The sequence below is a fragment of the Ostrea edulis genome, chromosome 9, assembly GCF_947568905.1.
Source record: "Ostrea edulis chromosome 9, xbOstEdul1.1, whole genome shotgun sequence".
NCBI lineage: Eukaryota > Metazoa > Mollusca > Bivalvia > Ostreida > Ostreidae > Ostrea > Ostrea edulis.
This window is the reverse complement of record NC_079172.1, coordinates 6,714,554-6,726,671: the sequence shown is the minus strand read 5'-3', so window position 1 is coordinate 6,726,671 and position 12,118 is coordinate 6,714,554. Positions and strand designations below refer to the sequence as shown.

General features: G+C 36.4%; 4 non-coding genes across 4 annotated transcripts; all 4 read right to left on the bottom strand.

The window, feature by feature from the left end:
• Window positions 1–1,073: 1,073 nt before the first annotated feature.
• Trnat-ugu (transfer RNA threonine (anticodon UGU)) lies at window positions 1,074–1,146 on the bottom strand. The gene has a single exon. It is a non-coding gene; the product is annotated as a tRNA-Thr (tRNA).
• A 2,868-nt stretch (window positions 1,147–4,014) lies between these two features.
• On the bottom strand, window positions 4,015–4,087 carry Trnat-ugu (transfer RNA threonine (anticodon UGU)). Its single transcript has one exon. It is a non-coding gene; the product is annotated as a tRNA-Thr (tRNA).
• A 3,466-nt stretch (window positions 4,088–7,553) lies between these two features.
• On the bottom strand, window positions 7,554–7,626 carry Trnat-ugu (transfer RNA threonine (anticodon UGU)). The gene has a single exon. It is a non-coding gene; the product is annotated as a tRNA-Thr (tRNA).
• A 3,536-nt stretch (window positions 7,627–11,162) lies between these two features.
• On the bottom strand, window positions 11,163–11,235 carry Trnat-ugu (transfer RNA threonine (anticodon UGU)). Its single transcript has one exon. It is a non-coding gene; the product is annotated as a tRNA-Thr (tRNA).
• Window positions 11,236–12,118: the final 883 nt, after the last annotated feature.

The following is a 12,118-nucleotide window of genomic DNA, read 5'->3' as shown; positions in this document are numbered from 1 at the left end:
TAATAGCATTCCCAATCTTATTTTATCAATGAAAGTTGCTATTCTAATTACACCTCGAACCCTTGAATTGACAAGGCACGGACTTTGATAGCCTTCTTGCGTATAAGGAAATACGTTACACTTGGACGAATTTGGCTCCACTTTTTTGGCACGCTGTTTTTGGCTATATTTAGCTCTAAAACTTCATAGTTATCTCGGATTTCAAACATTTCGGTTGAGCATCACTGAAGAGACATTATTTGTCGAAATGCGCATCTGGTGCATCAAAATCGGTACCGTATAAGTTTTACATATATTGCAAACATTGCACCTATATTTATATTTCATGTGTACAAAAGGAAATTCATTCGCACATTTACTGTCTTTTGAGACGCCCACCGGTGCGTGTAGTATTAAATCAATTCATTGCTATATATATTGACTGCACAGTAATATATGGATGATACATTTATTTTATGTCATCATATCATATGACCCGATGTTCATGTATTATTTTTGTACATAATTACTTTAAAGCAGATTAATTACTTTATAAAGTTATTAACTCTCCCTTAATTACATGCTTGAAAACATCTGCATGTAAAAGAAAACAGTGAGAATATTGTTTAAAAAGTAAATATAGTGGGTACATATATAAATCATCCCATAATAGACGTCTATAAATAGACCCACGCGCGTCAGGGGAATCCCAACATGATGTATTAACTCATAAGCAACTGTCTAGTTTTAAGGCTGAAAGAGCGTAAAACAACGAATTACTAAGAGGTATTTGATATTTTTATTTCTATTAAACTTATGGCACGGTACTGTTGAAACAAAATACACAGATAAGACCACCGATGATCTGAAAGTTTGAACTGGTCACGTGACTGTCACTTGAAGTGACGCGGTTATTTGTAAACATAGATTTAAAATCAAATAATTTGGGTTAAAACAGATGAAATAATGTAGGATATGTCATACAGCCTCATAATTACATACGTGCGATGATTTTATAGCATTTTTACGAGATGGACAAAAATATTGTAATTCGGACCATACAGCTTTAAAATCACAAAATATACACCGTAAAAAGCCCCCAGTGAGGATCGAACTCACGACCCCTGGTTTACAATACCAGTGCTCTAACCACTGAGCTATGGAAGCTCTACATCGCCAATATGAATTTAATCCCATTTTGTTCAGGTAACAACCAAATTGATTATACTAACAGCTGTGCGCTATCTTATACAATGTACACATGCATAAGCAACGATGAATGAATCAACAACTTTTTCTGTCGCTAGTCAGTGAATTAATTTAATACCATAATCAAATAATATACTTACTGAATTTGATAATTCAAATATTTGATTTTTTACATTTATGAAATGAATTTGTAAGACAAAATTTACACATAAGTGCACTAATCTTATCAACGATTACACGTACTGATTTTCATTTTAATGATTCTCGATGTACTTTTCTAACATTAGAAATTTTACTAATTGAAATTTACGAAATCATACCTAAAAGTGGTCGTATCTCCAATGTGACCTTCAAGAGTTTTGAATGTCAGCAGTCTTCGACGTTAACCAGTGGCCCGATGCCCGAGGCCAGTAAAATCGGGATCGGGCTTCTTAAAATATTAAACCCAGGAGTCCGACGGGCCTGTAAATGTTTTCTTATATGTTCTGTATATATTACAAATAAAGTGTGAGATTGACTCAGACTAAATGTCATGACTTATTAGTCAAATTTCGCATAGAAAAACGATCAACCATGCTGCCTTTTCTGAAGTATAGGGAGGGGGCTGGTCCGGGAAATTCAAAACCACCCAAGCGTATTTCATAATCACAACCATCCGATAAAAAAAACACCCAAAAACCTGTCGTACGAGGAGAAAAGAGCGAAAATTCATGCTCCATTGGACCGAGGGTAGGCCTTGGCTAACATTTGATTCTGGAGAAAACAAAATGTTTTATACGCGGTGTATACAAAACAAAGTTGAACATGAGCTGCTGATGTATCTGCGAGATCAATATGTTGAAAAATAAAATAAGACAATCTTTTTAATGTCAGTTGTTCTCTAACTATGATCATCTTCATGATCTTGACCTGTATTTTCCTACAGTAGAACATGCATGTATCTATAGTGTAGAATCAGCAAATGACATGTGGTCAAATTAGAAAAAAAAACATTTTGGGCCTGTAAAATATTGTTCGGGCTTGCACAATTATTATACTGGGAGGCCCGAAGGGCCTGTGCTTTACAAAGTTTTTCGTGAAAACTGTGTCAGTGGATAGATAGGTTACTTATTAGAGCATCTGGCTAGAGTTTCAGTGTCGGGGAGTTTTTAATGACAATGGATAGATAGGTCAGTCACTAGAGCATATGACTAGAGATTCAGCGTCCGGAGTTGAAATGCTCATCTGATTTGCTCCAATTTCTCCCTTTCTGTTACGTTTGGTGCTACAGCCCAGTCTCTGGAAATGCCTATAAGGGGATAAACACCCTGGAATGAATTCTTTAGACTGCAAAGGCATTTACGGAGAGAGTAATGTGGAAGTCCGACGTGTACAATCCCCGGTGGTCGGATAACTCTGTTGGTAGAGCACCGGATTAGAGATTCAAGGGTCCCGTATTCGAATCTTGGTCTGATTCATTGCATTTTCTAGCTTCCTGTTAAACTAGTTTTACCTGTCAAATCAAATGAACATTGATCGATCTCATAACTTCTATAAGCAATACAAAATAGAGAGTTCGGCAAACACGGACCCCTAGATATACCAGAGGTGGGATCAGGTACCTAGGAGGAGAAAGCATCCCCTGTCGACCTGTCACAACCGCCTGATATCATGAACCTGATCCTTAAGTGTTGCAACAAATGTAGCCTAGAGTGTAATATTTTAGTCATATTATTTAATTCTTAAGGTAGTAAAAACCCTTTAACATTGTATCTTAACCACAATTAGAAAATATAAATGGTTCACTGTCAAATATACAAAAATTTACATTGATAATTAAGTGTAATCTACATATCTACAAGAGTTTTAGAAATGCCAAATATAATCAAACATAATATTCTATAGTTTACAAGACGGGAACTTATTGAAACGATCGGATAACATCTACAGTTCATATCTTCCAACTTTAAATTTCTAGATCAAAGTTGTCGTACATTAGCCTTGTTGTAAAGACAATTACCAGATGTCTCCATTGTTTAAATTTAAACCAACCTCCCTCATCTCGGTCTCGATGTGATTCTCACTTTTACCATGTGATACTGTCCTACTGACCATGTCATTCTTTAATTCTGTCCTACTGACCATGTGATACTGTCCTATTGACTATGTGATACTGTCCTATTGACTATGTGATACTGTCCTATTGACTATGTGATACTGTCCTATTAACCATGTGAGTTTGTCCTATTGACCATGTCATTCTGTCCTACTGACCATGTCATTCTGTCCTATGAACTATGTCACTTCGTCCTATTGACCATGTGATTATCTGCCAATTCATTCTTGTGATTGTCACATTTACCAGGTTTTTCTAGTTCACCTTTACAATGCGGTTCTCTTTCACATCTACGATGTGATTCTCTCACTTTTATCTTGTGATTCTTACTCACAGGCTCATAGTGATATTCCTATTTTCTGCCAATGCAGCCGATATCGGTGATTTGTTGTTTCTCTATTAAGGTTTGTATCTTTCATCTAGAGTAGTGTCTGGGAGAATGTTTTATCAGAAACCACTGACTGTTAAAAGTGATTAAATCTGGGAGTATTTTGTTAACTTCAGTAGAAGAAGAGTTTAAATTCAAATGTTGACTTCATGTATTCATAGCAACCTTACACTGAAGACATATTGCATTCATGAGGAGCTGTATTATTTCAATGAAGCCATGTTGGAATGTGGCCTAGCGTAGCCATGTATATTGCACAAATATATAAATCATGCTTCTTTCTTTTATGTCATCGTATTACCTGACCATTCCATGACTAGTACCACAAAAATACAGTGCAAAAAGCCCCCAGTGAGGATCGAACTCACGACCCCTGGTTTACAAGACCAGTGCTCTAACCACTGAGCTATGGAGGCTGTACATCGGTTATTTGAATTTAATCCCATTTTGTTCAGGTAACAACTAAATTGATTGATCTAACTGCTGTGCGCTCTCTCAATGCATCAATATAAACATGTAGAAGCAACGGTATATATATGAATGAATTTAGAATTTTTCATGTCACTAGTTAATGAATTAATCTAATGAAAGGAGAATATAAGGAACAATGATCAATCTCATACCTCCTATAAGGGATACAAAATAAAAAAAAATTGGGCAAACATGAACACCTGGACATACCAGAGGTAGGATCATGTGACCGGGAGTAGTAAGAGTCGCCTGTTGACCAGTCACAAACGCGGTGAGCCCAATGTCTTGATCGCGTAAACGGAGTAATCCGTAGTCAAAATCAGTGTACCAAGAACAGCTAAACATTCCATATGAAACACATCAGAAGCATTTGACCCAATGACAGGCTATATTTGCAAACTAGATCATTATAACGATCATAGAATTTACGAAATGCTGACTTTAAACGACACTGTTGAAACCCCTAGCCCGTAACATCAACTTGTTTGTCAATAGCCTACCTGGATTTTAAAAATAACTTATCATACGCAGAACATGCTCTAGCGTATTGAATCCGTCGAGAGGCCTAAACACCATATGTAGGTGATAATGGAATATTGCTACATAAACATGGGAAGTTGACTTACTTTCCCGTTAATATCCATTTTTAATAAAATATCTAAGTACCAAGCAAATGTGGAAGAATATATGTGGTGGCACTTATCTCGAGTTCACAGGGATATAACGAATCGACATATAAATGAAAATTATTATTATTAATAGATAAAACGTCGTCGACATATCTAAATGTCAAGTTGAGGACCACAGCAAGAGATTTTTCTTCTCATTTAGAAACTTTTGAATAAACTCTGCTTCATAATATAAACACAAGTCAGCTAACAAAGGAGCACAATTCGTGCCCATGGGAATTTCAACAGGCTGTTGGAAGACTTGATCAGCAAGACTACGAAGATATTGTCAGTGAGGAACTCCGGCATATTTTTGTTTCTACTTCAGAGTACTTGTGCGTGGAATCATGGTGGTGTTTAACAAAGTAATTTTGGATGACTGATCACTAGATACGAATGTTTCCGTTTTCCATTTTTGTTGAAGAAGCAACTGTCTATGATGTCAAAACGTCCAATCTTTAATTAATCGTGCGGAATGGTCATATAAAATGCTAAAAAGTCATACATTTCGATGTTGTTGATTTGAGAAAAAGTTTGGCGATTTCAAATTTTCTAAATGTTCTTTAGATTTTCTTTTTTTGAATCCACATTTGGTTTACTTCAATTCTAGCATATGTTGTGGCACAGTACCATAATCAGATGATATACTTATTGATTTTGATCTTTACATGTATGAAAGAATTTCTTTGTAAGATAAAATTTACACAGAATTACACTAGTCTTATCAACGATTACATGTACTAATTTTCATGTTTTCATTTTAATGATTTTCTATGTACTTTTCTAAGATTAGTACTTTTCCTAATTGCAATTGACGAAATCATCACTAGAAGTGGTCGTATCCCCAATGCGGCAGTCAGGGAGTTTTCAATGCCACTGGATAGATAGGTCAGTCACTAGAGCATATCTGATTAGAACTTCAGTGTTCTGGGTTCAAATGCTCATCTGATCTGTTCTAATTTCTCCCTTTCTCTTACGTTTGGTGCTTTAGCCCAGTCTCTGGAAATGCCTACCAGGGGATAAACGCCCTGAAATGATGTTTTAGAGTGCAAAGGCATTTAAGGAAGGAGTAATGTGGAGGTCCGACGTGTACAATCGCCGGTGGTCGGATAACTCTGTTGGTAGAGCACCTAGTTAGATATTCAATCGGCTCGGATTCGAATCTTGGTCTGATTCATTGCATTTTCTACTTTCCTCTTACACTGGTTTTACCAGTCAAATATTATGAACCTGATCCTTATGTTTTGCAACAAATGTAGCCTAGAGTGTAATATTTTAGTCATATTATTTAATTCTTAAGGTAGTAAACGCTTTAACATTGTATCTTAACCACAATTAGAAAATATAAATGGTTCACTGTCAAATATACAAACATTTACATTGATAATTAAGTGTAATCTACATATCTACATGGGTTTTAGAAATGATAAATATAATCAAACATCCTATTCTATAGTTTACAAGACGGGAACTTATTGACACGATTGGATAAACCTTCTCTACAGTTACGACTATCAATCATACCTTACAATTCCAAATTTCTAGATCAAAGTTGTCGTACATTAGCCTTGTTGTAAAGACAATTACCAGATGTCTCCATTGTTTAAATCTAAACCAGACTCCCTCATCTCAGTCTCGATGTGATTCTCATTTTTACCATGTGATTCTGTCCTATTGACCATGTGAGTCTGTCCTATTGACCATGTGATTCTGTCCTACTGACCATGTGATTCTGTCCTATTGACCATGTGAGTCTGTCCTATTGACCATGTGATTTTGTCCTATTGACCATGCGAGTCTGTCCTACTGACCATGTGATTTTGTCCTACTGACCATGTGAGTCTGTCCTATTGACCATGTCATTCTGTGATTCTGTCCTATTGACCATGTCATTCTCTGCCACTTCTGTCTTGTGATTGTCACATTTATCATTTGGTTCTCGTTCACTTTTACAATGCAATTCTGCTACAATTACCATGTAAATCGCTGTCATATTTACCATGTAAATCTCTGTCATATTTACCATGTAAATCTCTGTCACATCTACCATGTAGATCTCTGTCACATTTACCATGTAAATATCTGTCACATTTACCATGTAAATCTCTGTCATATTTACCATGTAAATCGCTGTCACATTTACCATGTAAATCTCTGTCACATCTACCATGTAGATCTCTGTCACATTTACCATGTAAATCTCTGTCACATCTAACATGTAAATCTCTGTCACATCTACCATGTAAATCTCTGTCACATTTACCATGTAAATCTCTGTCACATTTACCGTACCATATGATTCTATCACTTTTACCTTGTAATTCTTTGTGACATTTTCATGGTGATATTCATATTTTCGGCCAATGCAGCCGATATCAGTGATTTGTTGTTTTTATATTAAGGGTCCATTAAGGTTTGATCTTTCATCTAGAGTAATGTCTGGGGGAAAGTTTTTATCAGAAACCACTGACTCTGTTAAAAGTGATTAAATCTGGGAGTATTGTCGCTAAAAAAAAATTCAATTTAAGTAGAGAAAGACTTTAAAAGCAAATGCCGACTTAATGTACTTAAAGCAACCTTACAATAAAGAAATAGGAGCTGTATTATTTCACTGACACTAAGTTGGAATGTGGTCTAGCGTAGCCATGTATATTTCACAAATATATAAATGGTGCACCTTTCTTTAATGTCACCGTATCACCTGACCATTTCATGACTAGTATCACAAAAATACAGTGCAAAAAGCCCCCAGTGAGGATCGAACTCACGACCCCTGGTTTACAAGACCAGTGCTCTAACCACTGAGCTATGGAGGCTCTACATTAGTTATTTGAATTTAATCCCATTTTGTTCAGGTAACAACTAAATTGATTAATCTAACAGCTGTGCATTCTCTCAATGCATCAATATAAACATGTAGAGTTGGACAACCATGAACACCTGGACATACCAGAGGTAGGATCATGTGACCGGGAGTAGTAAGAGTCGCCTGTTGACCAGTCACACCCTCCTTGAGCCCAATGTCTTGATCGCGTAAACGGAGTAATTCGTAGTCAAAATCAGCGTGCTAAGAACGGCTTAACAATCCATATGAAACACGTCAGACTATATTTGCAAACTAGTTAGATCATTATAACGACCATAGAATTTGCGAAATGCTTACTTTAAATGACACTGTTGAAACCCCTGTAAGATCAAGTTGTTTGTCAGTAGCCAACCTCGATTTAAAAACTTATTATACGCAGAACATTCTCTTGTGTATTGAATCCGTTGAGAGGCCTAAACACCATATGTAGGTGATAATGGAATATTGCTACATAAACATGGGAAGTTGACTTACTTTCCCGTTAATATCCATTTTCAATAAAATATCTAAGTACCAAGCAAATGTGGAAGAATATGTGGTGTCTTTTATCTCGAGTTCACAGAGATATAACGAATCGACATATGAATGAAAATGTTAATTGTTAATAGATAAAAACGTCGTCGATATATCTAAGTGTCGAGTTGAAGACCACAATAAGAGATTTTTTCTTCTCATGTAGAAACTTTTGAATAATCTCTGCTTCATAATATAAACACAATCACATGTTTCCATTTTCCATTTCCGTTTTTGTTGAAGAAGCAACTGTCTATGATGTCAAAACGTCCAGTCGAATGATCGTGTAAAATGTTGAAAACTCCTACATTTCGATGTTGTTGATTTGAGAAAAGTTTGGCGATTGCAAATTTACTAAATGTTCTTTAGATTTTTTTTTTAATCCACATTTGGTTTACATCACTTCTAGCATATGTTGTGGTACAGTACCATAATCAGGTGATATACTTTAATAATTTACATATTTAACCTTTACATGTCTGAAAGAATTTATTTGTAAGACAAAATTTACACAGATTTACACTACTCTTATCAACGATTACATGTACTGATTTCTCATGTTTTCATTTTATTGACCCTTTATGTACTTTTCTAAGATTAGTACTTTTTCTTATTGCAATTTTCTAAGATTAGTACTTTTCCTTATTGAAATTTTCTAAGATTAGTACTTTTCCTTATTGAAATTTTCTAAGATTAGTACTTTTCCTTATTGAAATTTACCAAATAATTACTAGAAGTGGCTTTAAATGCAGCAGTCAGGGAGCTTTAAATGTCAGTGGATAGATACCGGTAGGTCTAGTCACTAGAGCATCTGACTAGCACTTCAGTGTTCTGGGTTCAAGTGCTCATCTGATCTGTTCCAGTTCCTCCCTTTCTGTTACGTTTGGTGCTTTAGCCCAGTCTCTGGAAATGCCTACCAGGGGATACACGCCCTGAAATGATGTCTTTAGAGTGTAAAGGCATTTAAGGAGGGAGAAATATGACAGTCCGACGGGTATAATCCTCGGTGCCGGATACACCAGTTCGTAGAGCACCTGACTAGAGATTCAGGGGGCCCGGATTCGAATCTTGGTCTGATCCATTGCATTTTCTACCCTCACTTTTACCTTGTGATTCTCAGTCACTTTCTAATAATGATATTCATTTTTCTAGCAATGCAGTCGATATCAGTGATTTGTTGTTTTTATATTAAAAGTCGATTAAGAATTATATCTTTAATCTAAAGTAGTGTCTGGGGAGAAATTTTGTCATAAATCACTGACTCTGTTAAAAGTGTCTAAATCTGGAAGTATTGTCACTAAATCGTGCTAACTTCAGTAGAAATAGCGTTTTTTTAGCAAATGTTGACCAAAGCTTACATATACTAGCGGAGAAAAGAAACTGTGCATTATTTAATATATGAAAAAATAATAAAAAATAACTATGAACAAATTTTATTTTTTTGTAATACTGTTAACAAGTGTATTCGTTACAACATTTCATAATCCATTAATGTTAACGTCGAATAACGTCAATTTCAGCACACTCGAAAGACACTGGTATTCGAACTTGAATTAACAAAGTTACATGTAATAACGCGTGTGACCACCATTTGCATTAACGCATGCTTGACAACGGCGCCTCGTTGATGCCACGAAAGTGTTCAGAAATGCTTGCGGGATGTTGTTCCAGATGTTGCTTAAAGCCTGGCCTAAATCAGCCAATGTCACTGGCTGATTTGGTAAATGGCGTACGCGTCGTTCCATTTCATCCCAGACGTGCTCGATCGGCGATAAATTGGGGAAACAGCTAGCAAAGGCAAGACATCGACATTCTGTTGAACAAAAAAAAGTCCCTGACTACACGTGCAACATGTGGCCTTGCGTTGTCTTGCTGCAGAGTGATGTGATTTTGCTGTCTCTGCATGAAGGGTATCACATGTCTGAATAATTTCGTCTCGATAGCGTACGCTGGTGAGATTTCCATTGACAATTTGTAGAAGGGTCCTTCCACGTGCTGTTATTCCACCCCACACCATAACGCTACCTCCACCGAATTGTTGACGTTGCACAACACAAGCGTCCTGGTACCGCTCCTCAACGCGACGATACACTCCACAACGGCCGTCACTGTTATCCAAATGAAATCTGGATTCATCAGTGAACAGAATATTGGCCCAATCCTGTATTCTGAATCGCAGATTTCGTCTGCACCACGCTAGTCTAGCGATACGATGACGTTGAAGTAGTATTGGGCGCACCGCTGGACGTCTTGGTCTGATGTTGTGCTCGCGCAGACGATTACGCACAGTTCTTGGACTGATTGGTCGAAGTCCAGGAATGCTACGAGCAGTCAAACTTGCTGTCTGGAAACGATTTCTCAGGTGCACAATCCTGCCGACGCGACGTCACACGAGGACGCCCAGAACGTGGTCGATCCCGAGTGTTACCAGATTGTCGGAAACGTCTCCATAATGACTGGATGGTATTCCAATGAACTCCAAAGTGTCTTGTTACAATATTTTGTGCCACTCCAGCTTGAAGCATCCCAACAGCACGATAACGTTGGTTTTCGCTGAGTCGTGGCATGACAGAAGGGTAAAATATTGTCAAAACTAAAGTGTTTTCCTTTAAAACGAATAGTGTCCAAACAAACCTTTTACACTTCTTACTCCAAACAGTATTGGCCAGTAAATCTCGTGCGTACGAACACTTCAATAAACAACATGTGTTCACTAACCATCAAAAAGTCCGTGCATCTGAGTCGGGTACTATCCGATATTGTTAAAAAACATCACCTTTATCGATTGTTTACATTTTATAAATATAAACAATAAATATAGAAAAATTATACTAAATTTTATAATGCACAGTTTCTTTTTCCTGCTAGTATATTAGAAGTTCACAAATACATAAATGATGCATCTTTCGTTTATATGCCCTCGTATTACCTGAACATTCCATGAATGTTCAAGCACAAAAATACACTGTAAAAAGCCCCCAGTGAGGATCGAACTCACGACCCCTGGTTTACAAGACCAGTGCTCTAACCACTGAGCTATGGAGGCTATATATCACCACTGAAGATTTAATCCCACCATGTCCCGGTTCAGGTAAATTGATTAAACCCACGTATTCAAAATCCGCTGTGCGCTATCTCACCACTTCAATGTATGTATGCATAAACAACTGTATGGTAATGAATCTAAAATTAATTTTGTCATGTCACTAGTGAATCAGTTTAATAAAATAGCGTGTATATACTTACTTATATTATAAATACATTTATGAAAGTAGTTATTTGTAAGACAAAATAAAAAATGAAAATTCACACGCAATCTCAGTGTAGTCAACGGGGGATTACTTGAACTTACTTGTCATAGAATTACATGTAAGTGTACTTGAATATGCCTCGCCATCTATTGTTATTGAAATATTCTATTGATTGGCTTCTCCTATTCCAGGTTTGTTTATTTTTGGACTAGATGTAAAGAAAAAAATTCAATATCAATTTCTGCTTTATTTTTTTAGCTGACATACATTTGATATTTGGGGTAGAGTCTCCGCAGAGACCCCCATGCAAATAATCCTCATCTAGGATTCCAGGGGCTCCCTGGATTTGATATGTATCTATCTCTCTCTCTGTGTGTGTGTGTGTGTGTGTGTGTGTGTTATACATATATGTACACATGTATTTTAGACATATATTTACACGATATTAATTAAACATAGTATAGTTGATAAGACTTACATATTCTGAATCACTATATTACAAACATCGTATAGCTGATAAGACTTACATATTCTGAATCACTATATTACAAACATCGTATAGCTGATAAGACTTACATATTCTGAATCACTATATTACAATATTTTTCAATTTGGATAAAGATAGTAGCATGAAATAATATCGTTGATGGTAAAGATAAAATGGCGAAATATTTGAGA